Source organism: Hippopotamus amphibius, chromosome 13, assembly GCF_030028045.1.
Source record: "Hippopotamus amphibius kiboko isolate mHipAmp2 chromosome 13, mHipAmp2.hap2, whole genome shotgun sequence".
In the NCBI taxonomy this organism is placed as follows: Eukaryota; Metazoa; Chordata; class Mammalia; order Artiodactyla; family Hippopotamidae; genus Hippopotamus; species Hippopotamus amphibius.
In genome coordinates, this window is record NC_080198.1 from 64,945,155 (window position 1) to 64,969,775 (window position 24,621).

Here is a 24,621-nt window from a genome sequence, read left to right on the forward strand (position 1 = left end):
GCTATATGTGTGGTGGGACTGACACTCCCATGCAATGTTGGTCTACGATGCAAATTAGTAAAACCTGCCTGGAAAGCAAACTGACAATGTGTGTATTGATCCCTAAAATATTCAGTGATTGTGTTTCTAAGAGTTTATCCAAGAAAATAGTAAAGAGATAAGTGATTTTTTTATTTAAAATTTCAATGTAGTATTATTTATTTTAGTGAAACACAAAGAACCTAAAATTACAAATATTTGACTATCTCAGAATAGTTAATGAAATACTAAAAGGTGGAATATTATGCAGACAAAAAAAATCACAAATTAATATGTTTGTGTCATAATTGAGAAAAAATGTTTTACAGACTTATATGTGAAGTATACAATAATAAGCAACAAAGCCATGGCAAGATATACTTAATAAACAATCAGAATGTTGAGATTGGACTATTTTTGACAGTATGCAGTGCTAAGAAGAGAGATTCAAATTCTTGGTGACCAATGGGTATGGATTCCAGTGAATCTCCTTTTTATTGATTGCATTGCTGAAGAACTGCATCTTAAGAATTAGGATGGATCAAAAGTAAACAGGGCCTCATAGGAACTAAAGTTAACCTTCAGACAATTCCAATTTCCAAAATTGAACTGAGGTGATCCTGGGGTGCGAGTGGCCACACATGCCTAGAAGAAGAAAAATAAATACTTTTAGGAGAAAGATAACATTATCTTAGGCCTAGAAAACTTTAAAGCAAGCAAACAAACAAACAAACAAAAAGTACCTTCAAATAACAATTAGAACGTAAGCTGAATTCTCAACAGAAACAATGGAATAAATTCAAAGTTATGAAAGAAAAGACCACCAATCCATAATTCTATACCTAGAGGAAATATCCTTTCAAAAAGAAGATGAGAAAGAGAATAAAAGGGAGACAGAGAATTCTCCCATATTTTCTTCTAAAAGCTTTAAAGATTGAGATTTTTAATCTATCTGAAATTGATTTTTGTGTGTGGTGTGAGGTAATGGTCCAATTTTTTTTTCATATTGATAACCAATCACTTCTGTACAATTATGAAAAATATAACCTTTCCCTACTAAGGGGCCACTCCACTGCTAGCATAAATCAAGCATCCATATATGTATGGTTCTGTTTCTGAGCTCTTTTTTATTGTTCCATTGATCTGCTTATTTCTGTGGCCAAAATGATTTAACTACTATAGTCATTTTTGTATGTGGTAGAGCAAGTCACTGCACTTCATCAAAAATATCTTGGCTATTTTGGACCTTGGCACTTGTACATAAATATTAAAATCAGCTTGTCAAATTTCAAACAAAGAAAGCTATTGGAAGTTTGATTCTTCCAATCTTTGAGCATGATAAATGTCTCATTTTATTGAGAGCTTTTCTGTCTTTATAAAACTTATAATTTTATAATTTTTCCATAAAGATCTTGCACAAAGTTGATACAGTTTATTTCTAGGTACTTGATACTTTCACACTATTATAAATGACATTTAAAAATTTTATTTATTAAATGCTTCTTGCTGATTTCTTAAAAAGCAATTTACCTTTAAATTGATTTTATATGCAACAATTTTGGAATGCTTTCATATAAACTGACAATTTAGCTGTGGATTCTTGGGAATTTTCTAGGTACACAATTAAATCATTTTCAAATAATAGCAGTTTTCTATTCTCATTCCTATCCTTATAAGTGTGGGTTCATTTCTGGACTCTCTATTCTGTTCCATTGATCTATGTGTCTATTTTTGTGCCAGTACCATACTGTTTTGATTACTGTAGCTTTGTGATATAGTTTGAAATCAGAGCATGTGACACCTCCAGCTTTGTTCTTCTTTTCAAGATTGTTTTGGCTATTTGAAGTCTTCTGTGTTTCCATACAAATTTTAGAATTCTTTATTCTAGGTCAGTGAAAAATGCTCTTGGTGTTTTGATAGGGATTGCATGGAATCTGTAGATTACTTTAGGAAATGTGGTCATTTTAACAATATTAATTCTTCCAATACCATGAGTACGGTATATCTGTCCATATATTTGTGTCCACTTCAATTTCTTTCATCTGTGTCTTATAGTTTTCTGAGCACAGGTCTATACCTCCTAAGATTTATTCTTAGGTATTTTATTCTTTTTGATGTGATTGTATGTGGGATTGTTTCCCTCATTTCTCTTTCTGATATTTTGTTATTACTGTATTTAGAAACACAACAGATTTCTGTATTTATTGGAAGGAAACAAAAACACTAATTTAAAAAGATATATGTGCCCTATGTTCATTGCAGCATTATTTACAATAGCCAGGATATAAAAGCAACCTAAGTATCCATTAATGGATGACACTACTGTCATCTATTGATAAAGATAGATAAAGAAGTTGTGGTATACACACACATACACACACACACACACACACAATGGAATATTACTCGGCCATAAAAAAGAGTGAAATCTTGTCACTTGCAACAATACAGATGGAACAAAAAGGTATTATACTAAGTGAAATAAGCCACAGAAAGACAAATGCCACGTGATTTCGCTTCTATGTGGAATCTAAGAAACAAAACAAATGAACAAACATAACAAAACAAAACAAAGTAATAGATACAGAGAAAAAAATAGGTAGTTGACAGAGGAAAGGGGGGGATAAGAGAAATAAGAGAGAGATATTAAGAGGTACAAACACCTAATTGCAAAATAAATGAATCACAGGTATGAAATGTACAGTGAGGGGAATATAGTCAATAATTATGTAACATTTTTGTATGGTGACAGATGGTAACTAGACTTATTGCGGTGATCATTTTGAAATGTATAGAAATATCAAATCACTCTGTTGTGCACCAGGAACTAATATAGTGTTGCAGGTCAATTATATAATACTTCAAAAACAAACAAATCCATTTAAAAAGACATCAGAATTGTGGTTTTAAGAGGCAGGGAGGAACTGGATGAAGATAGTCAAAAGGTACAAACTTCCAGTTATAAGATAAATAAATACTAGGGATATAATGTACAATGTGAAATATAATTAACACTGCCGTATGTTGTACATGGAAGTTGTTAACAGAGTAAATCCCAAGAGCTCTCATCCCAAGGAAAAAAAGTTTTTCCTATTTCTTTAATTTTGTATCTATATAAGATGATGGAGGTTCACTAAACTTACTGTGATAATCACTTCATGATGTATGTATGTCAAATCATTATTCTGTACACATTAAAATTATACAGTGTTGCATGTCAATTATATGTCAATAAAACTGAAAGTAAAAAACAGCCTGGTCCTTGAAATTTATCTGTAGAAAGATTTTTAGCTACCAGTTTATCTTTAATGGTTATGTTATTATTCCAGTTTTGTCTCATCTTGAGTCAGTTTTTCAGTTCATTTGGCCACTTCAAGTTTTCAAATTTTTTGGCATAAAGTTCTTGGGAACAGCTTTTTATTATTTGTTGTTATTCACAGCATTAGAAACCTATAACCCTTTTAATTCTTTTTAATGAATATTTGTGCCTTCTGTTTTTTTCGCCTTGAGTAATCTAACCAGACATTTGTCAATTTAGTCTCTGAAAAGAATAGAAAAGTTATTTTATTAATATTCTCCCTTGAATTTTATTTTCTGTTTCATGTATATTTCCTTTGCATTACTTCGTTTCTCCTATTTTCTTTGGGAATATTTTGCTATTATTTTCTTAACTTCTTGAGATGAAGTGTTACTCATTAATTTTTATCCTTTCTTTCATAATAAAAGCATTTAAGACTATAAACGCCTTACTAAGTAGCACTAGAGCTGAATATCACAATATTTTATATGTAGTATTTTTGGTAATGTTAGTTCTTAATGTTTTCTAAAATCCATCATAATTTTTTATTTGACTCATGAAGTATTTAAAAGTATTTTACTTTATTTCTTAAAATGTGGAGTTTTTCTAGTTCTCTTTTTCACCATCAAATTTTTAACAATTGCTTTGTTGTCAGAGAATGTAATCTGTATGACATCCACCTTTAAAAAATTATTGAAACTTGTTTTGTAGCCCAATGCATGGCTAGTTTTTATAAATGTTCTATGTCTGCTTAAAAAGCTGTATGCTGCTTGTAAAGAGACTTAGTTTTCTCTTAAAATGTCTTCATTTTATCTTCATTTTTGAATGAGAATTTTCACTGGATATAGCATTTTAGCGTGGCAATTATTTTCTCAGAAGATATAATTCCACCCAGCTAGCGTGCATTCAAGTTTCATGTCTGCATAAGGGTTGGCTGTAGCTACAAATTATCAGATTTTTTTTCCCCTTACATTCAGTATCAATATTTGAGACAGTTTTTCTTTACGTTCCTTTCCATTCAGGAGTCGGAGAAGACTAGGAAGTCTGTATGTATTCATCCCTATTCATTTGGAGCAGCCCTTTAATATCTCAACTTTATGGACACTTTCCTCTTAGAGAACTTGAGTAGGCCCTGGGTTTTGACCTCCATCCCTTGAGCTCAGGATCAGTAATATCTTCAAGTGTCTTCAGGGTAGAAGCCATCTTCACTGCTGTGCTTACCTCTGAGTTCCTGTTTCTACTCAGGACATACTCTAAATACCCTCTTATGTTGGCAGCACATGACCACATTCAAAAATATTCTTATTCAGCATTTTAAGTTGTTTTCCGAGGAAGGATTTATTCTGGTTCCTAGAATATCATGTTAGAGGGAAAAAAAGTTTCTAATCAGCTTTTAGTGCCCTGATTTTAATATGAATAGACAACCAAAGATCATCAGACATTTGAAGAAAGTATCTATCATGAAAGATGTAGACAGATAAAAACAGGGGAAAAAAAGCAACTTGGGAAAACAGTAGCAGTACAAGCAGCAAAAGAAAACTTCCAAACTGTTAATGTGCTCAGAAACATAAGAAAAGATGCTGTATCCATGAAACAAAATCAGTTGAAACAGGTACATCCACAGAATCTAAAAGATGTTGAAGAAAATTTTTAAATCTGATAGTAAAAATGAAAATCCCAATAGATATGTTAGAATATACAGTTGAGGAAATCTCTCAGAAAAATAAATTTTAAAAAATAAACAAGAGGAGAGAAAGACTCTGAGACAGAAAATAAGAAGAAAGATAAAATCAGAGGAGCATTCCAAGAGAACCACTATCCAACTAATAAGAGTTTCAGAAATAGAGGACAAAGAAAATTTACCAAAAGTAAATGATTCTTCAGGTTAAAATATTTCTCTGGGTGCCCCGCAAAACATACAAAAGACATATTGTCACTGAATTTTAGCATACTGAGGACAAAGATTTGGCAGGGGACGGGGCGAGACATGTCAAAAACAAAGAATCTAGAGTTATAATAACTTCAGAATTCTCTACTGTAACATTGGAAGCAAGACGAAGATAGAACAATGGCATCAGATTTTCGAAAAGACAGTTATTTCCCACCTAGAGTTCTATGCTAAACTCTCAGTAAAGTATGAGGCTGAAGTAAAAATGTTTTCAAACATATGAGGTCTCAAAACACGTACCTTTCGTGCATCCTTTTCCACATAGGTACTGAAAACTGTGTTAACCAAAACAAGAGAGTAAACCAAGAAAGAGGATGATGTGGTTTCCAGGAAACAAGAGGTCTAACATCACAGAGAATCAAAGAGAATTCACAGTACAATGGTGAGCAATTGCAAAGAAAGGCAGTGCCACAAGCCCAGAGAGATTCTCCAAGAAGATGGTTTCCACAGAATACTTCACATGCTGGATGATCTTAGAGGAATTAGAAAAATGCCTCGAGTTTGCAGTGGATAAGAAAGCAGAAAACCAATCAAACTGTCAGAAAACCAACACAATTGCTAGCCCCACAGAAAATAGAAAGCAAGCAGGAAAGAGTAATCATAAAAAACTGCATGGCTCAGTTAGAAATAGCATTTACACATTCATAAGAACATAAACTCCCGATACCAACAATTTTATATAACTACATTGAAAAAAAGTATAGGACCAAGGTGGGTGTGTATTTGTGGCTGGGGGTTTGTGAGAGAGAGCTAAAGTCTCCTTACTCTTAGAGAGAAATAATAAACAAGGCCAAAACCTACACTATTAAGAAGCAGCAATAGAAATGTGTCATTTGAAGATGTGGAAATAAATACAAAGAATCTACTTACTTTATTGAAAACAATGGCCTCTGAGAAGGGAAAAACTGAGCGGAAGTTCAGCAGGCCAATGATTTTGTGTCACAAAATTCATAGAAAAATGGACTCTTTAAATATCATACTTTTGATGACGAAATAAAACAGGAAGATTCGGCTACTATTCTATTTGGGTCTATTATACGGGACACCCAAACACGATATGATTTAAATCAGATTTAAATACTGTTATTCTTCTTCCATTTTAGAGATGAAAACCAATCTAAGGCAACCCTTATGCCAGGACACCTGAATCACAAAGAGCTCAGGTCACCCTGAAAAAAGGAGGAAAATGAGAAGTGTTGCCACGTTTCTCTTGGCTTGAGCAGCCCCCTCCTGACACGCTGCCGTGAGACAAATGATGGTGCCTTGCTGGTCCTTGTGCCTGACACCACAGTGCTTATGAGACGTCTACATTGTTCTGCGATGTACCAGAATCTTGCCAAGGAAAAGCACTTTTCACTCACTTCGGGCATCATCATCTCTTTCTCACGGTTTATACCTTTATATGAAACTTCCCTTCCACCACATTAGAGGTTGTTCCTACACTATTTTTATTGTCCTAAAACATATGTCTTTCACCCTCTCCCTCATCTTGATGTGACCACCACAGGGCATTCGTGAAGCTTCATGCAAAGTTCGGGGTAAGGAGGGGGACAGTGCTCTCCGGTTTTTACTCTCCACAAATCATTTCATATGTTTCATATTTAAGGAGGTTGGACTCAATCATTCATTCAATCTTTCTAAAGCTCTGCTATGTTCTGGTGCCAGAGCCCATAATTACCATAAAACAGGTTGATTTCAGGCCGAATTGCACTGGAAAATGACATTTTGCATTTTTATTGGCACTTTGAAGAGAACATATTCTTCTCCAGTTATTGTACTTTTAACACATTCAAATACTGAGAAATCGTCTTTCCATATGTATTATAAGAAAAAAAATTTTTTTAATTTAAGATTTATTCCCATCTCTTATAATTTTGTTAGCATTTTAAGCAAGTTCAGTGCCCATCAGACCAAGGTCTAGCTATTTTTATTGATGCCATATAGACAATTCATAATCAAAACCACCAGCAAAACTGCTATGTCTCCTCTGCTTCTGCCAGAAAATTGGCAGAAAATTCTCATTTAAAGCTTGCAAGAAAAACCCAGAGGAAGCTTGCAGAAATCCTTTATGCTATATTTCCGAGCAACAGAATATTTTCCTGCCTTTGAAAACTCAATTAAATTTTACTTCGCCTGAAGTGTGAAAACCAGGTGGCACCTGAGAATCCCATCCCCACTCTGGCTGATGCTTGTAAAAATCACACCACGATATTTTGCAACAGATAGCATAACTCCCTTTCAGCCACCCTAGCAAAACATTATGTCAGAGACCATGAATATGGAATATTGATTTTCCCTCCAAGCGTGAAAAGAAGAAACTTGCCTACAGCATACATCTCTCTGTTTTATGTACTTCACCAAGAAAACAGTGATTCTGCTGCCCAAGGTGGTACTATCAGTGCCTTTGTGTTTCAGCTTCTCCTGGGAGTTCTGTTCCTGTAAGAGATGCTTTAATAAGTTCAAGCCACATTTTGAAAGAAAATTCCTCAAGTGGCTACTTAAGCTCCTAGCTGCCCCTGAATGCCACCCAATGTCTGGACACATCTGGGAGGGACCTTCTCGTCCTCCAGAGAAACCCAGTTACTGTCTCTTTTGTTGGGCTTAGAAGAGAAAGCTGTGGGATTTCATTTGTCCTTTACTCATGTTCAATTAATACGGCTCTAACTAGGCCAGTCTCTCAAGAGGCCTGAGTTGAAGAGAAACAAATTATGAAGGCTTCTGACAGCAGCACCAGCTTTTGTAAATCTGAGAATTATCTCGGTTTTGCTCGGTTCAGCCAGAGCCAAAGTTTCACCCGCACTTTGTTTTATTACCACATTGCATTGGTAGCGATAGAACCACAAAGCAAGCCAACATACGAAGCAGAGCTCAGAATTCTATCAGCAGGTTGGTGGGAGGAAAGTATGTTTCGAGAGTCTTCAGGGTTTCTCAGGAAAGCCGGGGGAAGTCACGTGGTTGCTCACATTCCCTTTGAGGGTTAATGGCGGCACCAGGTGGAGAACCTAGTTCTCTCGCCTCCCTTTACCATGTCAACATCATACTATAACCCTTAGGTGCTAAATTTAGCGAGTCAGAGTAGATCTGTTGCAATCAGATATGGGGCTGCACTCACATGAAAGGACTGAGCGGTAGAAGTTCAGAGATGCTCAAATGAAGGTTGTAGTCACTGACTTTCCCGAAGGCGAAAATGTGAATAGGGTACATTTACTATGAAAAAGAGTAGACTTAAAATTTGTGGTTTCTACCATTTGTGAATAAATCTGAAGTCCCAAGATACCTGGTGATTTGAAGTGTTGCTAAGACTGGAAGATTAACTGGTCTGTGAGCCTCGCCTCAAGCCTAGCATGCATACCTTAGCAAAACTTTTTTGTCCTACACTTCTCCTCTGCACAAAATAAAACTCAGAAAAGTAATCTTTTTAAGAAGAGAAAGTCAACCAGATGTGTGAATGAAAAAATAAAGCGAAAGTAAAGATATCTTTAAAAATGATGTCCATTAAATGAAATATGAGGTAAAGTGCATATTGTTCAACTTGAAATGAAGAGGCCTATAATCATTCAATCAATTAACCAACAGAAAAGTATTCTTTGAGTTCCTAGCGCATGCCTGGGCTAAGTCTTAGGGGTACAGCTGTGAATACCTAGGACACAATTCATGTCCTCAGTGAATTACAAATAAACAATTTCAAATAAGATGGCTATTCTGAAAAAGGAGCACGAGGTGCCTTGGGACCATATCACCAAGGAGCCTGACATTGTCACACAGGTCAGAGAACACCTACCTGGATGGGTGACATTGAAGCTAAGACCTGACATAAGTCATCAATGTGTTTCAGCAAATGCCTGGTCAACCCCAAAATTACATTTTATGGAGAAAGTAGTTTATTTTAGAAGTCTTTGCAAATGTAAGGATTCTCAAAGTTCTAGAACTGTTGATCCCTCAAAAATGTTACTGATAGGAGAAGAGCTGAGGACTGATGTTTGAGCCTCCTGTTAGGTGAGATGATGAAGTTGATGCCAACATACAGAGAAATGTGGCTGGAGAGATGGAGAAGTGAACAATAGTACAAAATGCTCCAACGGGGTTAAGAAGCATATGGAACGAGAAACGAGAGTGTGTTAGAGATCTTCAGGAGGGTGGTTTGAGTGGAATGGAGGGGTGATGTGATTGCAAGGACTTAAGAAGGGCTTAGGTGGACCAGAGAGGGAGGGAGCCAATAATTGACTTCATTCTTTCAAAGTTGTCGCATGTGTTCACCCTGCTGCGCTTCAAGGACCTGAAATCCTACTACTTTCAAGAAATTGTTTTTAATAGGAAGAAGAGAAGAGGAACACTCTTGTTTGCTTTCCCTCAAACATCATCACAAGCTATCACTAAACTTCAGCATATTCTAAAATTTAACATCTTATGTATTCAACATATGTTTCACACCATCAGGTGCTTTTAGATGGGCAGCAAACCAAGAAAAATATCTGTGGTTCTGAACTATTGATGTTTACATCAATAAAATCACTACTATTCGGAACGATCCTATGAAAACTTAGTATTAACATAGAGCTTAAAAGAATGCCACCTTCAAAGCAGAGGCAACTCTGCCTCTCACTGTTTCGTCAAGTGGCCCCATGTTTCCCACGCTCCATCTGCTCTGCCTTCACAGCTCTTGGCTTGATCACTCTCTCCTCTGTTCAAAAACATGTCAGGTTTCCTTGACCTGCATAAAAAAGCAAACATGCCTTAGCTTATCCTAAAGGGTCTTCTATAATATAGTCTCAACTTAGCCAACTTTCCAAAATTACCTTTTAAAAATCTTCCACATCTGTCCAACTGACCTACTCCCTATTTCTTGTGCCATTCCCTTCTGAACAAAAGCCAGTGTCTTCCCTTGTATGGACGTGTTTCTATTGGATGCCTCCGCCTTGTGCCCTCCATTTGACCATAATTGAGAGAATACAGTTAAAGTATTTATTACAGCATCTGGCAATGGTGGGTACTCGATACATTTTCTTTCCTTTTTCCCCTTCAGTAGGCATTTATTAATGAACTGTGAACAACTGATTAGCTAGTTTCTATTGTGTCCTACATGTGTCTTGCATAATTCTTTTTCGTCTGCTTATCCTTTTAAAGATTTTGTCTTTTTTTTAAACTTTAGTTCAAGTAGAAAGTCTGTTTACTGACACTGTAAAGCCAGCACTTTGAAACTTTAGTCACCCCATGAATACTTCTGGATGATGACAATAGCTCATTTTCTTTAAGTGAGTTAGTATATAAAGTGTATGTAATTAATTGAATTATGAATTTATTATCTATCATAGGATTTGCAGACAAGTAAGTCAGAGGCTTAAACTCATGCCGTCCATATACATAGGATTCCACAAGAAAATACACTTTTTATTTATTTTTTAAAAGTCAATGCCAGACTTCCCTGGTAGCACAACGGTTAAGAATCTGCCTGCCAATGCAGGAGACACGGGTTCAATCCCTGGTCCGGGAAGATCCCACATGCCGCAGAGCAACTAAGCCCATGCACCACAACTACTGAGTCTGCGCTCTAGAGCCCATGAGCCACAACTATTGAGCCCATGTTCCACAACTACTGAAGCCCACATGCCTAGAGCCCATGCTCTGCAGTAAGAGAAGCCACCGCAGTGAGGAGCCCGCACACCACAACAAAGAGTAGCCCCTGCCTCTGCAGCTATAGACAGCCAGCGCGCAGCAATGAAGACTCAACGCAGCCAATAAATTAAATAAATAAATTTATTAAAAAAAAAAAAAGGCAATGCCGTCTCCCAATAACTTTCCTGCTTCATTCTATTTCATGCCACTATGAAAATTATGCTTGGGCTTCAAAAATATTCTAACTTTTTAAAGTCACTATTTTTAAAATCTAATATCAAATACAAGTTAATGGTATGCAAAACAGCTACCTCTCCAACAGTTTTGGCAAATCCTATTTTCCACACAATAAAATAGGCCTCTGTACCTGAAAGAATAAATATAAAATTTCTACTTTTTAGTTTTCCAATAAGTTTCATTTTCTACAAACATTGTGGTCTTATTTCTCTAAGTGGCTACATAACAATGACATAAACATTCCTAACCCACATTTATTATGGTAGCACCATTTCTCACACTAAAAGTAACTGCTAACAAATTTGTGCAAAATTCAGTGATTGCTTCCAAAACTTTTTGTCAACATTTTTCAACTGCTCTGTTTCATGACCATAAAGTTTGAAGCAAAGATGTTTGGAAAGAAACTGAAACCATGTGAATCAAAGAAGATGGGAACAAGAATAATGAAAGTTGACTGATGTGGAACCCACAAATCCCTCCTAGTTTTAACCAAAAAAGTCATGTAAGATGACTGTGCTTTCCTCTCCAACCCCTTCCATCCCCACCCACCAGCACCACGACACCCCTACCAGCAGCAGCTTTTGCTGTTTTATGTGATTGCTACTAGACTGAAAATTCTTGCCTTGTTCCCACCTTTTGAGAAAATGAGGAAACACTAACCACCTGGGTTAATAAATACCGGTTCCAAAGAATGATATCCTCTGCAGAGAGCGTTCAATTATTATTGATAAATTCTACCAGCTCCTACTGAGGAGATTACTTTTTCTTGAACATTAGCAAATTCTGCCTGTATCTACACAACACCACAAACCAGTTAATAAGAAAATTCAAACCCTTAACAACTATGTTGTCCCTGTGGTGACATGCAAACGGTTTTTGGTTTCAGGAGAAGGTTTTGTTCTCTTTTCTCTTCATTTCAATTACTTTATTTTTCACTGAATTAACCCCGAACGGGGTGTCATGTAGACACAGATTAGGACAATAAAAAGTAAGTTTCCTTTTTAAGGTCACACAAATAACTGATCGAATTCAGATAGCAGGACAATAGCAAGTATGGGGTGAGGGAGGCTACTCTCCACACAGCACTGTGTGACAAATAAGAAATAGGAGTCAAGACTCATCCTCAAGGAATTTCACTGGAGAGATAGAGCACGTAAAACCATGACAGATCTCAACCCTGTTATCCTTGTCTGTTTGACTTTGGGCTTGTCATGTCACCTCTGTGGGCCTTCACATTAACCTCACCTGTAATAGTATAGAGTGGGATTTAATCAATTCCAAGTTTAGCTCAAAAACAGGGACTAGGAGGCCAAATGTAAAGCGGTGCCCAAAAAAAAATGCAATATCAGGATAAATAATACTTTAATGTGATTTTGTTAATGAACAAACTATGCCCCGAAGGCTACCTGCCTGTTTTTTAAATAAAGTTTTATAGGAATCAGGGCCAGGATTAGGGTGAGGTGAGTGAGGCAGAGTTGTTCAAACGCAGGATCAGATCCTGTCTTTATTTAAAATTTCCACAGTGTTTATCAAAGGTTTTTTTTTGGTTGTTTTTTTTTTTTTTTTTGCGCTAGTTTTGACTTTTTAAAATATAGCATTAAAATAGCATTTATCTTTATTACTGAGGTTTTTGAAATTCCCTTAAATTCTGTGCCTGAGATGAGGGCCTCACTCACTTTACCTTAAATCCAGCCCTCCAAGACTCTAAGACTAAAAATATAATACTAGGAAAAATATGCAATGCATGCACAATAAATTATTGAAAACACTGGCCAACAAGTAGCATTAATATCTAATAGATGTACATTTTATTTTAAACATACAAATTCTGCTACAAATTCCACAAGCAACCTAACGCTATAAAAGCTCAAAGCAGGAAAATTATCTCTACAGGCAGGATGGTAATATAAGAAAAAAATTTTCATTAATGGAATTCTGACAAATCCAGAAGCAAGTGCTTGATTTTCTTGCCCTCATGGTATGACTGGGCTGTGTTTAGTCTGGCCATTCCATTTCATAGCCAAATCTTTGTGTGTTAGAAAATGCAGACTGAGACACCTCAGTTTCCACCTACTGCTTAGTGCTGTTGACCTAAAATAAACAGACTGCAGATATTTCTCCAGCAAAGATGGGTTTATTCAGGATCAGCAGAGAATTGCAACTCAGGGTCTGCAACTATGGTGAGCCACATGCAAGTCCCCACGTGGCAAGGGCAGGAGAACACTTTCATAGGGAGGAAAAGGAAGTTGGGAGGGTTATAGTAAAACAGAGTCCATGGCTTTTCATTGACTGGGTGCCTGCCAGGGAAAGAAGAGGAGTCTGTCTTCTTCCTATTGGGCTCTGCTATTGTCCCAGGGCATGAGGGATCCTCGGTCTGGTCTCTCAACTCTATTTAGTTGGGGTTTCTGTTTATATATATATATATATATATTATAGTATGTTGAGAAGAATAGTCTGCTTAGAAAGGTACGAATAGTTTCAAATATATCTTAAGTTGAATTTCTGGCCTTTCTTAAAAGACAAACTCTTCCTTGACTGCTTAGAAATGCCTGATCTCCCTGGTTTTGCTTCTGTCCAGAGCTAGCTTTCCCACCCTGCATAGGCCTGTCTCACAGGCCATACCTGTGAAACTGTCCACTCAAAGGGCAGTAAAGCATGAACTCTAAGGCCTAAGTTACGGAGGTGTCCTGTTCACACTAGAGGGACAGGGAAGCATGTAGGGGTTTGTGAGATGTGAGATGTAGAGCTCTTGAGAACTCTGTATATTTCCCCTTTATATTGATATATGCAAGGCCCCAACTGGTATCTCCCTTTTTTAAGTCATCTGCCACAGGTATAACTCCCCTGATGGTTAAAGAGAGTAGCCTGAATTAGTATTTACTAATTGCATAAACAAAATCAACTTCTGTTGGAATTATAAGCAGTAAAGCATTTCCATCAAAATTATAACAGCTTCTAATGAACAAATGAGTATGTGTGAGAACCTACAGAAACCCTCATCTCTAAAGAGAGTTGAGAGAGAATTGAGGGGAACAGTGTTAGAGTGGATCAGATTGAAAGCTCACATCTTGTCTCAGCAAGAGAGAAAATGTAAACATGTACTAAATAAAACAGTGTGTCTCTTTATTTATTGATTTTTTGATGCTTCTTCAGTTGCCATTCGCTTTTTACCTTCTAAATATCTGAAAAGTAGATAATGAAAGAGATAGAGTGAATAAAGAAGTGGCTGGAGTGTATCTAATTATTACCAATAGCCATCTTCCAACCATCTTATTCAACCACAAGTCAAAATAATGGAACAATAATTATCTACTATTTCGTTATACTCTAACAGAAATTCCCTACAAAGCTTATAGGCAAATAGTGGATGGTAAAATCAAATTTTCTTCAAAAACAATTACCATTTCACCTCCTAAAAGATATTCTTCTATCATGTACAGCTCTCAAGTTCAATCATCCTTATTTTTCCAACCTAACTAAGGTCTACCCTAAGTCAGAAGACCAGAAAAATACTCATCAGTCTCCTAGAGAGATAATTAATGAAATATAAAATATTTTATTTGAGGATACCCAGACCTATAACTTTCTGTAAATTTACCTTAATTTCATTCCAATATTTGTCTTAGATATTAATATAATTTCATGGTTTTTATCTTTATGAATATTTATATGAACCCAGCGAATGATGAGAAATTATGCTTATGTTCCTGCTGTAATTATATTAAATGTTCTTAGAAAGCTTTCCACAACCTAAATGTCCATCAATAGAGGACATTGAATAACTATGGAACATCTATTCAGTGGAATACTATGCAGCTACAAAAAGAAATGAGGTTTATCTCTGCATATTATTAGTCAATTATTTCCAGAACACATTATTAAGTAAAATGAAAAAAAGGAGAAAAGTGTGTAGAGTGTATTACTGTTCATCTAAGAAAGGGTAGATATAAATATACTCACATCCTTTAAATAATAAAGGATTAAATTACAATTTTTTAAATAAAAACTGATGAGGGAATGAGAAAGGAAATAGAGTTAAGGAGATAGGGTAAGAAGCTAGATATTTTTGAATATACTGTGTTTTGTGGCTATGACTTTGGGACCACATAAGTACTTTACATCAGTATAAAATGAAACTACAGTTTAAAAAAGAAATCCCTAAAAATAAAAGGAAAAAGTAAATAGAAATTTGCATCCATCTTTTTTGGCAAAACTACACAAAGAAACTATTTCAAATAACCCTGAAACACAATAATATGTCATCAATGAGGGAGGCTCTAGAAATATATAAACATGCCAAAACTAAACCAAAGATAAGTGCATCTTTTCAATAATTTCATGGCTAGTAGGTTGGTATTGTTATCCTGAAATTATTATATGTGTATTGTGGAATAAAGGAAACTGGTAGTTATACTGGTGTCCTTGAGAAGAAACTAGATTTTCAATATTAAAAAACAAACAAACACCCAATCAGAGGCAACCCTGTAGCCCTGATTTTAAAATGCATGTATCAGGATGAACACACAACATAGAGTTTATTTTAAAAATCTAGATTTCTAACTCTGTTTTTGTAAAGGCTAGAAACAATGACCAACCAAATAGCAATGATCACCCTAGTACCCAAATTATATGTTCTTGAAATACCATTGACCGCTAAACGGAACCAAAGCATCTTAGAAAAATAGCTAATTTCAGATGAGGCAGGATATGTCCAAGATGATCCTAAAATAGCTTATCACATACCAGAAAACCAGAACACTATCAGAGATTTGTAGCATCATAGCAAGAGCACTCAGGAAATAGTTTGAATAAACCCCCTCTGGCCAAGGATGGACCAATTTGAGCATCAACAAGAATAGCTACAATAAATTAAATGCAAATTATGGCTACATAACAACAATGAAAAACACATGAGGATGAGGACACATCACTTTTGGGGAATGCTAGGGAACCAACTTATTATTTCAACAGTTGATAATAGAGACTAAGAATTAAGGAAATCTTCTGTCTTTTCTGAATAAATTGAACCTCATAGTAGCAACATAGTTGTTAAGACGAAGTTTCTCTTTATAAAAATATTCCAACTAATAAGTAAAGAAAAATAATAGAATAATAGCAGTATCATTTTGCAGCCTTTAATGAATTAATGGGCCCACAGCTATACTATCCAATATGGTAGCCACTAGACACATGTGGCTATTTACATTTAAATTTACAGTAATTAAAATTTTTTTAATTAAAAATTCAGTTTCTCAATCACATGACCCACATTTAAGAGCTACATGTGGCTAGTGGCTACTGTATTAAGATCTAGACCAGATATGGAACATTTAGTACAGACACAGGACATAACACTTTCACCACCACAGAAATTTATGTTGGAAAGTCTACTCTCCTACTCTAGGCAATGAACTTCAATTGCTACCAGACATTGAGTGACAGAAGTACACACTAACACCTTACAAAAACAAAACAAACACAAAAACCTGAATAAAATGGAGCCTCTGGATCTAACTATCAACTTCCTCTATTTACAGGAAATGCAAGCTACAGAAGACTGCGTTACACAACACTTTGGGAATCCAGTCTGCAGTTTCCAGGTTGTGGAACACTGCTCTGAACAAATGATGCACTTTTCTTAACAGAAATAATACCCAAAAAATTGATGAAGGAGGAAACAAATCTCATAAATTCCATGAAATGTAAGAAACATATCAAACAAAATCACAGTCCTTAGCCCTTATGAAAAGCCTGTTTCAAACAGACTGTGAAATAAATAATTACAAATTTTAAAATAAGTGTGGAAATTTGAACACTGACTGGATATTTGCTGAAATTAAGGAATTGTTGCTAACTTTGGCCGGGCTTAAAAATAGGCATATTTTAAGCATCCTTACCTTTTAGGTATGTACTGAAACACTTACAGATGAAGTGATACAATGCTTGGACTTCGCTTCAAAGTGATCTGGATATGGGACCTTGGGGAGGTAATAAATAAAACAAGATTAGCTGTGACTTGTTTGTTTGAGCTGGATAATGGGTACATGGAAGCTCATTATATTTTTCTCTCCACTTTTGTGTATGTTTGAAATTTTCTATAACACAAACTTAAAATTTTTCATTGTGCCAGCCAATTATAATTCACTGTCTTATAACATATGTTAATCATAGATGAATCAGCAGAAATACTTAACCATTCCTTATCTGTGATGAAACAACTTATACTCCAATTTATACTCCAAATCTTAGTAAAGTTCATTGCAACACAAACCTCCGATGTAGGATGCTTAAACTGTATATTAAGTATAAGTTTTTTTTCCAAACTACAAATGAAAATATTTCTCTTAATTAAAACGTTTCTCAGTTAAAAGAAGAAAAAAAAAAGTTAGACATCACTCTTAATACGACACCAGTAGGGGGAGATAGATGCTGGATTTCTTCTGAAATTTTTTTTCAAAAAATAATCTAAATTTAATCTGACAGTCTGGATGATTTGGGGGTTGAAGGGGTGGGGAGAGGACATTCTCATGGGTTTTTGGTAAAAAGCACGTCTCCACCCTTAATTCTCTTTCCCTTCATTTCCAAGAAAGGAATCATTCACTCTGCCTCATTACACACCATTTTCCAGCCTAAATACATGTTCAAATTATGGTAATAACATGGTCCAAACTGTCCTCTGCCACTTATATCTCTCTAATAAGCTTCCTAGACATCATTTAAGTATTTTTAAGTACCTCTTTTACTCTCCCATGTGTAACACTAATGTTATCTTTGCTTAAGCTTGTACTCATAAATAATGTCATTCACTTATACAACTATTTCTTGAATGTTTACTACGTGCAGGGTACTGTGGTCAGTGCTGACGTTATCATGAAGAATGAGAATTAATTTCTACCCTTAAGTAGTTTACAGTTTAGTAGGAGAGCACAGTATACAGTAGAATGAAATAGGGGATTACATGATTATATGGGAGCCCACAGAAGGATAGTTAACCCATTCTGGAGAAAAACTTCCCAAATGGAACATACACCTATATTTTTCATTTATTCATCATTTGTTTAATTACTCAACATATACTAATTATATCCACTCAATAAATGCATATTTATGAAAAGCACCTTTTATGAACAAGATATGGTGTCCTCTTGATTCAAACCTCCACAAACTCTTCTTGCTCAGGATACATCATCTTTGACAATGTACCTGCCTTGAACAATGAACAGTTCTAAACAGTTTTTCTTCACTTTGTGAAGTTGGCATTTTCAATATAAATTCTTCCTTCTACTGGAAAACCCCAGTGGTATTCAAATATTACTTCTGGGAATTCTGACCTAATTTTTAAAAAAATTTGTATGTTATACCCTCATATGAAACTAACCAAATGCACACATTCTCTTTCTTTACTGATGACACAATTTTTTATGCTCCTTAACCCATTCATGTAAAATGTTCTCGGGACTTCCCTGGTGGCACAGTGGTTAAGAATCTGCCTGCCAATGCAGGGGACATGGGTTCAAACCCTGGTCTCAAACCCTGGTCTGGGAGGATCCCACATGCGGCAGAGCAGCTAAGCTTGTGCACCACAACTACTGAGCCTGCGCTCTAGAGCCCACAAGCCACAACCATTGAGCCCACGTGCTGCAGCTACTGAAGCCTGTGTGCTCTAGGGCCCGTGCTCTGCAACAAGAGAAGCCACCACAATGAGAAGCCCATGCACCACAATAAAGAGTAGCCCCTGCTCACCACAACTAGAGAAAGCCCGCGTGCAGCAGTGAAGACCCAACACAGCTAAAAATAAAATAAATAAATATTATTAAAAAATAAAATAAAATCATTCTTGTTGTCAATACCTTAACTCCACAGAAAAGACAGTTCTTCTGCACTAAACCTGAGTTAATTCACATGGTCATCTCATGGTCTGTAAGGGGAAAATTTCTCTTCCAGGGATTACATCCCTTGGGTTACGGCCTTTTACCCCTTTCTGGTATTCCTAAGTATCATTCCCCTCCTACACCCTAGCCTCAGTCCGACACAGCACGTAACTAACATGCACACGGTCTTTCTACTTTGTGAGGAAATCGGAGTTGCAGAGCACTCCCTACTTGGCAACAGTCTTGAGTATTCAGAAAGTTCCACAAGGGGCTCTCTTGTACTACTTTTCTTTTGTGTCCCAAAAGGCTCCTCTTTGTAGACTTCTTAGTCTCATCTCCCTCCGTCCCTAGGTCCAAGAGGATATTTCACCCTGAGATTTCAGAGGGAGTGAGCAAGGGATCGTTACCCATTTGTCCCCAGGCCTACCATTTCACTTCAGGTCAAAATGGTGTTTGAGCAGTTCACCACCACCGCCTAGGCCAGCATCTCCCTGAGTTGTCTTTTCAAGGAGTCTTTGATTAGCCTTTCGTGTGCTTCTGGGCATAAAGCCCTACACTCAGTTCTCCTTTCTCCAAATTCTGTTTCCCTCATGCTCCTCTACCTGATTTCTGTTCATCATGTCCTTGCTCTCAGTGATGTCAGCCTTCCATTCGGAACTGTCCGCATCTCTCAAGCCTCTTCCTCTCGGTTTCACTGCCATGCCCTCTTATCTGCTCAAGGTTCTGTCCTCTGAGCTCTTGAACCCGCTGGTCTAGCCTGCAGGCTGCGTCCTCTGATAAACGGTGCTCAGATACTCCTCTTGCAACACCTCCAGCAGCCACCAGGCAACAACGATGTAAGAGGAGTGGTTTTCTCTTCCAAAGACCATGCCTCCCAACTTCTTCCTTTCACTCCTGGCCTGTCTACTGGGATCTGGCACGCACGACCCTTTCAAGTGTGCAACTATTTTTACTACAATAAAAAGGACTGTTAGGATACAAACTACATCCAGATGAGTGAAGTTACAAGTATATGGTTCCATGTGACTTGGCTTGGCAGAGGTTGACAGCATTCGTCTCTTCCAAGCCCTCTCTGTGTTTACACCATTTCTTGTCACAGGCAACACTCCTAGCCCTGATCCTTGGAGCCCACGGGTTTCTTCTCCTTTCACTCCCTGCTGCAGGTCCTGCCGCTCCCTGGAATTGCTGGGTCCTTTTCTGCCTTGACTTTGAGGTCACTTGCTCAGCCTTAGGTCAAAATAGTCTTTCTCAGATCGTGTTCACTTAGGAGCAGCCACAGTTATTGGTTCACTTCTGGTTCCTTCTGACCTTTGCTCTTCTTTTCAACAGAGATATATTCACTTTCCATCAGTTCATACTGGCACTTTCTCTCTCTCTCTCCCTCTCCCTTAAATTTTTATTTTTCCTAAAGCCTCCACACTTATTTGCAGCTCTGCTGCCAGCATCCCTAACCTCTTTGGATGCAAAGTCACCAGGGTCAAACCAGACACATCAGCATAATCGACTTTCGACCAACCTCACTCCTGAATTCTGATCAGGAATCTGACTGTGCTAATATTGTTTTGACCTTAATTGCATGCGTTCTCTAAAGATTCTATCTCCATTTTATCATACCTAGTTCATAAACGACAGTGTTTTGAAGGGAAGTACATTTTGATAATTTTTGTTGTTGTTGAGAATCCCTTTGTTGTACTTTCATTATTGTGATCTGGGTACTTGGTACAAATGTATTGGTATATATTGTATACCAAATAGTGCATATTGGTTTGGAATAAATAAAAACAAATATACAAACACTGGAACCCTGGAGGCAGTTACTTCACGGGAGGAAATCTGCTGTCTGACCTGGGTTGAGCATCAGAACCAACTGTGGATCATTTGTAAGATGAAAGCCTCTGCCTCTCCCTGCTTCCAGAGATTCAGACTCAGGAACACCTTTGGGGAACTTAGAGCCACTGATGTGGTTCTCGAGACAGTGCCATCCATAGCCACGATGAAGGTGTTTCATCTGTGTGAACTAACATAAGTGCTAAGATGGGCCTTCTGTGATTTTGCTGTGCCCTCCTGTTTCCTTTCTTCCAAGAAATGCACTTCCCATGTTTTTTCCCACTCCTTCCGAGTCCCCATCCTGACGTTCCAATGTAAACTAATTTTTCAGATGTGAGTAAACGACCTACTACCCTTTGCCAAAGGGAAAGAAAGAGTGGAGGGGCTGACCACACTCAATGTTTATGTTCTGTTTTGTCATGTGAATGCATCTCCTGGGATGTGTGAGGACTTCTTTCTGCAGACAGGATGGCTCTTTGACTCATTCCTCACCTAACAGTCTTCTTACGGTGGGGATGGCTGAACCAGGATTGAAAAAATTATTGGGGGGAAGGGGTCTGTAGAGAGAATGGAAGCAAAGAAAGTTACCAAAGACCTAACTGGCTCACAGAACGTTTAGTGCACAACCACTTCCTCTCTAGGGAATGTCAGACACCAGTAGCACTTAACATCTTCTACAGTCAACTTTTCTATGTTGTATGCAGAAAGCAAAAGAGGGAAAACCTCTTTCTCTTTAAGAAATGACAAGGGATCTCAAGTAATCACGCCCGTCATGTGTCAGGTAATCTTGTTCTGCTTTGAGCTTGGCTGTTGGATGGCTGGGGATTCTGACATTGTTGGTGATTTCTAGGCAACTTACATTCCCTGCAAGTTGGGGGAGTTACTCCCTAAAATGCTTGGGAAAGTATGGGGTATAGAGGACTAGAGCAACAAATCTGGTTTAGTCCTAGCCTCATCTAACCATCTTTGTGACCCAAGGGAAGCCCCATATGCCTGAGACTCAATTGATCCCTCTATAAAATGGAGATAAAGACCTAATTAAATGTAATGAGGGCTTTACACGATGTCCATTAAGTACCCAGCGTAGGTCCTATCTCATGGTAGATGACCATATTATTATTATTCTCTATAATTCTTAATTGTCAGCCAGAGTCTTTGAGACTCCTATGGGACCAGCATCATATGCTATTATGTTTTAGAAATAAGAGTTTTGTCAGTAAATATATCAATGGCTTATAGATGAGCGCTTCAAATAATCCATCACACAGCCACATCACTCCCTATCATGCTGTCAAAGAGCTCTAATCAAGCAAGATAAATCATGAAAAAGACACCAGATACACTGAACCATCTTACGTGACTACCCTGTTTTATTTTTACCACTGAACTATTTGTCAGACGGCATGTTTTATTTTGCTTTGTTTTCTGTTATTACTTGCAGCTGGTCCAGGAAAAGGAAGAAAGGAAGCCTCTTCCTTTAAAAGTTGAAACTTCAGCTTGCACCTAATTTTGAACAGAAAGCAAGAAGACATCAGTTATCTTCTCAAACTCCATTTGGGTGTACCTCAATTGTCTGAGTGACCCCTTGCCACCATTACCCACAGATCATGGACCTAGAGTTAGGAGAGAAGAAATCTCCCTAATCGCAGATGTGCCTGGATACAAAAGCAGGCTATATTATACGTGTCATTCATCCATTCATTTCCAAGTAAATAATCCCACAGACATTGCGAGGAAAAAAGTTAACCTATATTCTTTTACTTTACAACATGGTTGCACGTAAGGTCTTCGGCTTTATTTTCTATAAATAAAATGTTCTTAACTGCATTTCAGTGACAGCATTTATTTGGGTGGTTTAAAATATTGATGTTTAAGATATAATTGATCTCTCTATTCATTTCTAGCTGTGAGTTTGTTTCCCCAAGATTTCTTCTAGTTCTAAAATTCTAAATTTCCTTAAGGCCTTAGAAATGACTCGATACAATTTCTTTGTATTGCACAGCATATTAAATCTTCAGAGAGGCCCTTCTCCCTATCCTGAGAGAAACTCATTGGGATGGAGATGCTGTGTCTTCCAAAGAGGAAGATCACCTATTGGTAATGAACAGGATAGTAACACCCATGAGAAGAACACCTAAATAGACCAGGCTGAGGGTGTTATACCTGGTGGTATATTTACTCTTCAAATACCCTGTAAAACAGGTTTTCATTTCCACAGGTTACAAGAGAGGCTTCAAGAGATTCATTAATCTGCTACAGGTCACAATGTGGTAAAATCTGGTCAAATCTACATCTCCCTGGCTCCACACTTGTATTCTTTTCTTTCTGCCAGACTACCTAAGCTAAAAGAGTAAAATGTGTAAATGTTATACGGATGGTTTTAGGACCTAAGAAGCTGAGAAAGGGAAAATCTACCTGTGGTGAATCAGGGGCAAATCCTGGGGGTTGGATACTACCCAGCTCCACGCATTCGAGAACCATGTGTTGATTGACCTTCACAATGTCTGACTTCAATTCAAATTAAAAATTGCCAACATCTAATACTATGCAGAATTCACATAAAAATCAGGATTTGGGGACTTCTATTGACAAACCAGAATATCTGGCAACACTCTCCACATTCCCACATGGGAACTTTGGGGGCAGCTGGGCAGCAGATGCCTTTTTGACAGATCACCCCCTCCCCTAGACCGCAGCCTAGTCTTCCTGACTCAGTCCGTGTGCCTGAGCCCTAGGACTTTTGAGTGTGTGACCCCGTTTCCCACCTCCTTCACTCCATGGCAGTCAATCTAGAGAAATTACGCGTAGAAGGGTAAAATGTTCTCCAACTTCGTAAACATGCAGTGTGTCAAAAACCATAAGAAAGGAGGTAACTTGTACCTTTTCCTCAGTGGTTTCCTCCTGGGGATGACCCAGAGATTGTGAAGGTTTGGAGAACAGCCTAGAGCCTTCAATTAAAAGAGTTTTGTCTTTGGTTACTACCGGAATAAACCTGTAAGCAGACAGCTGTTTCATGCCAGCTGAAATTCTAGTCTTGGGTGGGATGGCAGAGGTTTATGGCTTCAGATGAGAAACAGGCAGAAACAGATTATATTCTCACGCCAAGTTTCTCTTTATTGCCATGGAAGCCAGAAGAGAAATGCAGAAAGGGGAAAGCCTTGCTAGACCTGTGTTTTACTCAGGCTTTCTGCTAGGCATCAGGAGCTGCTCAAGATTTTGCAAACACTGTTACAGGAAACTCATGGCTATAGAAAACCTCTAAAATTAAAACAGAGCTGGAAAAGAATAAAGACCATGCATTTGTCTTTAAACTCAGAAGTGGAACCCCCGGGATTTGGTATTCTATAACAAGGCTGGAAACATTATTAACGTTAATAAATAAACATCTGGATTGACTTGCAGTCTAAATTTAAGTGTCCTGAATATTTTGGCTCTATTATAACTATACTGCATTTTCCTAAATTTTCCAGTGTTTCTTCTGTCCTTAGCTTACACTTCATTTTCTTCTGACTCTTTTAACTTGGGTCTTGTTTTCCATGAAAATAGACCTTGTTATATAAATGTTTAAATACCAAATGTCCACAGAAAGATACAGAATTGGTTTTGATTCCGTCCCTATATTTGTACACCGTGGTTCTTTAAGACACTCATGTCCTTTTAATTGGAACCATGTAATCACACCATTTGCTTCTCTTTCATTCTTCTAATCCTTTGTGCTGTGTCTAATTCCAAGAGAGCCAAATTTTACCAACAAAATTTTCATTGCACTAAAATTAAAACTCAAGGTCATTATGAAGCTATCTGCTACT

At 37.3% G+C, this 24,621-nt stretch overlaps 1 long non-coding RNA gene across 2 annotated transcripts; it reads right to left on the reverse strand.

The window, feature by feature from the left end:
• Positions 1–280: 280 nt before the first annotated feature.
• On the reverse strand, positions 281–19,832 carry LOC130835330 (uncharacterized). Of its 2 annotated transcripts, none has more exons than XR_009048867.1 (3): positions 19,588–19,832; positions 17,012–17,092; positions 281–663 (listed from the first exon to the last, which is right to left on the reverse strand). It is a non-coding gene; the product is annotated as an uncharacterized LOC130835330 (long non-coding RNA). The 2 variants fall into 2 exon arrangements; XR_009048866.1 differs by lacking the exon at positions 19,588–19,832 and adding an exon at positions 18,233–18,437.
• Positions 19,833–24,621: the final 4,789 nt, after the last annotated feature.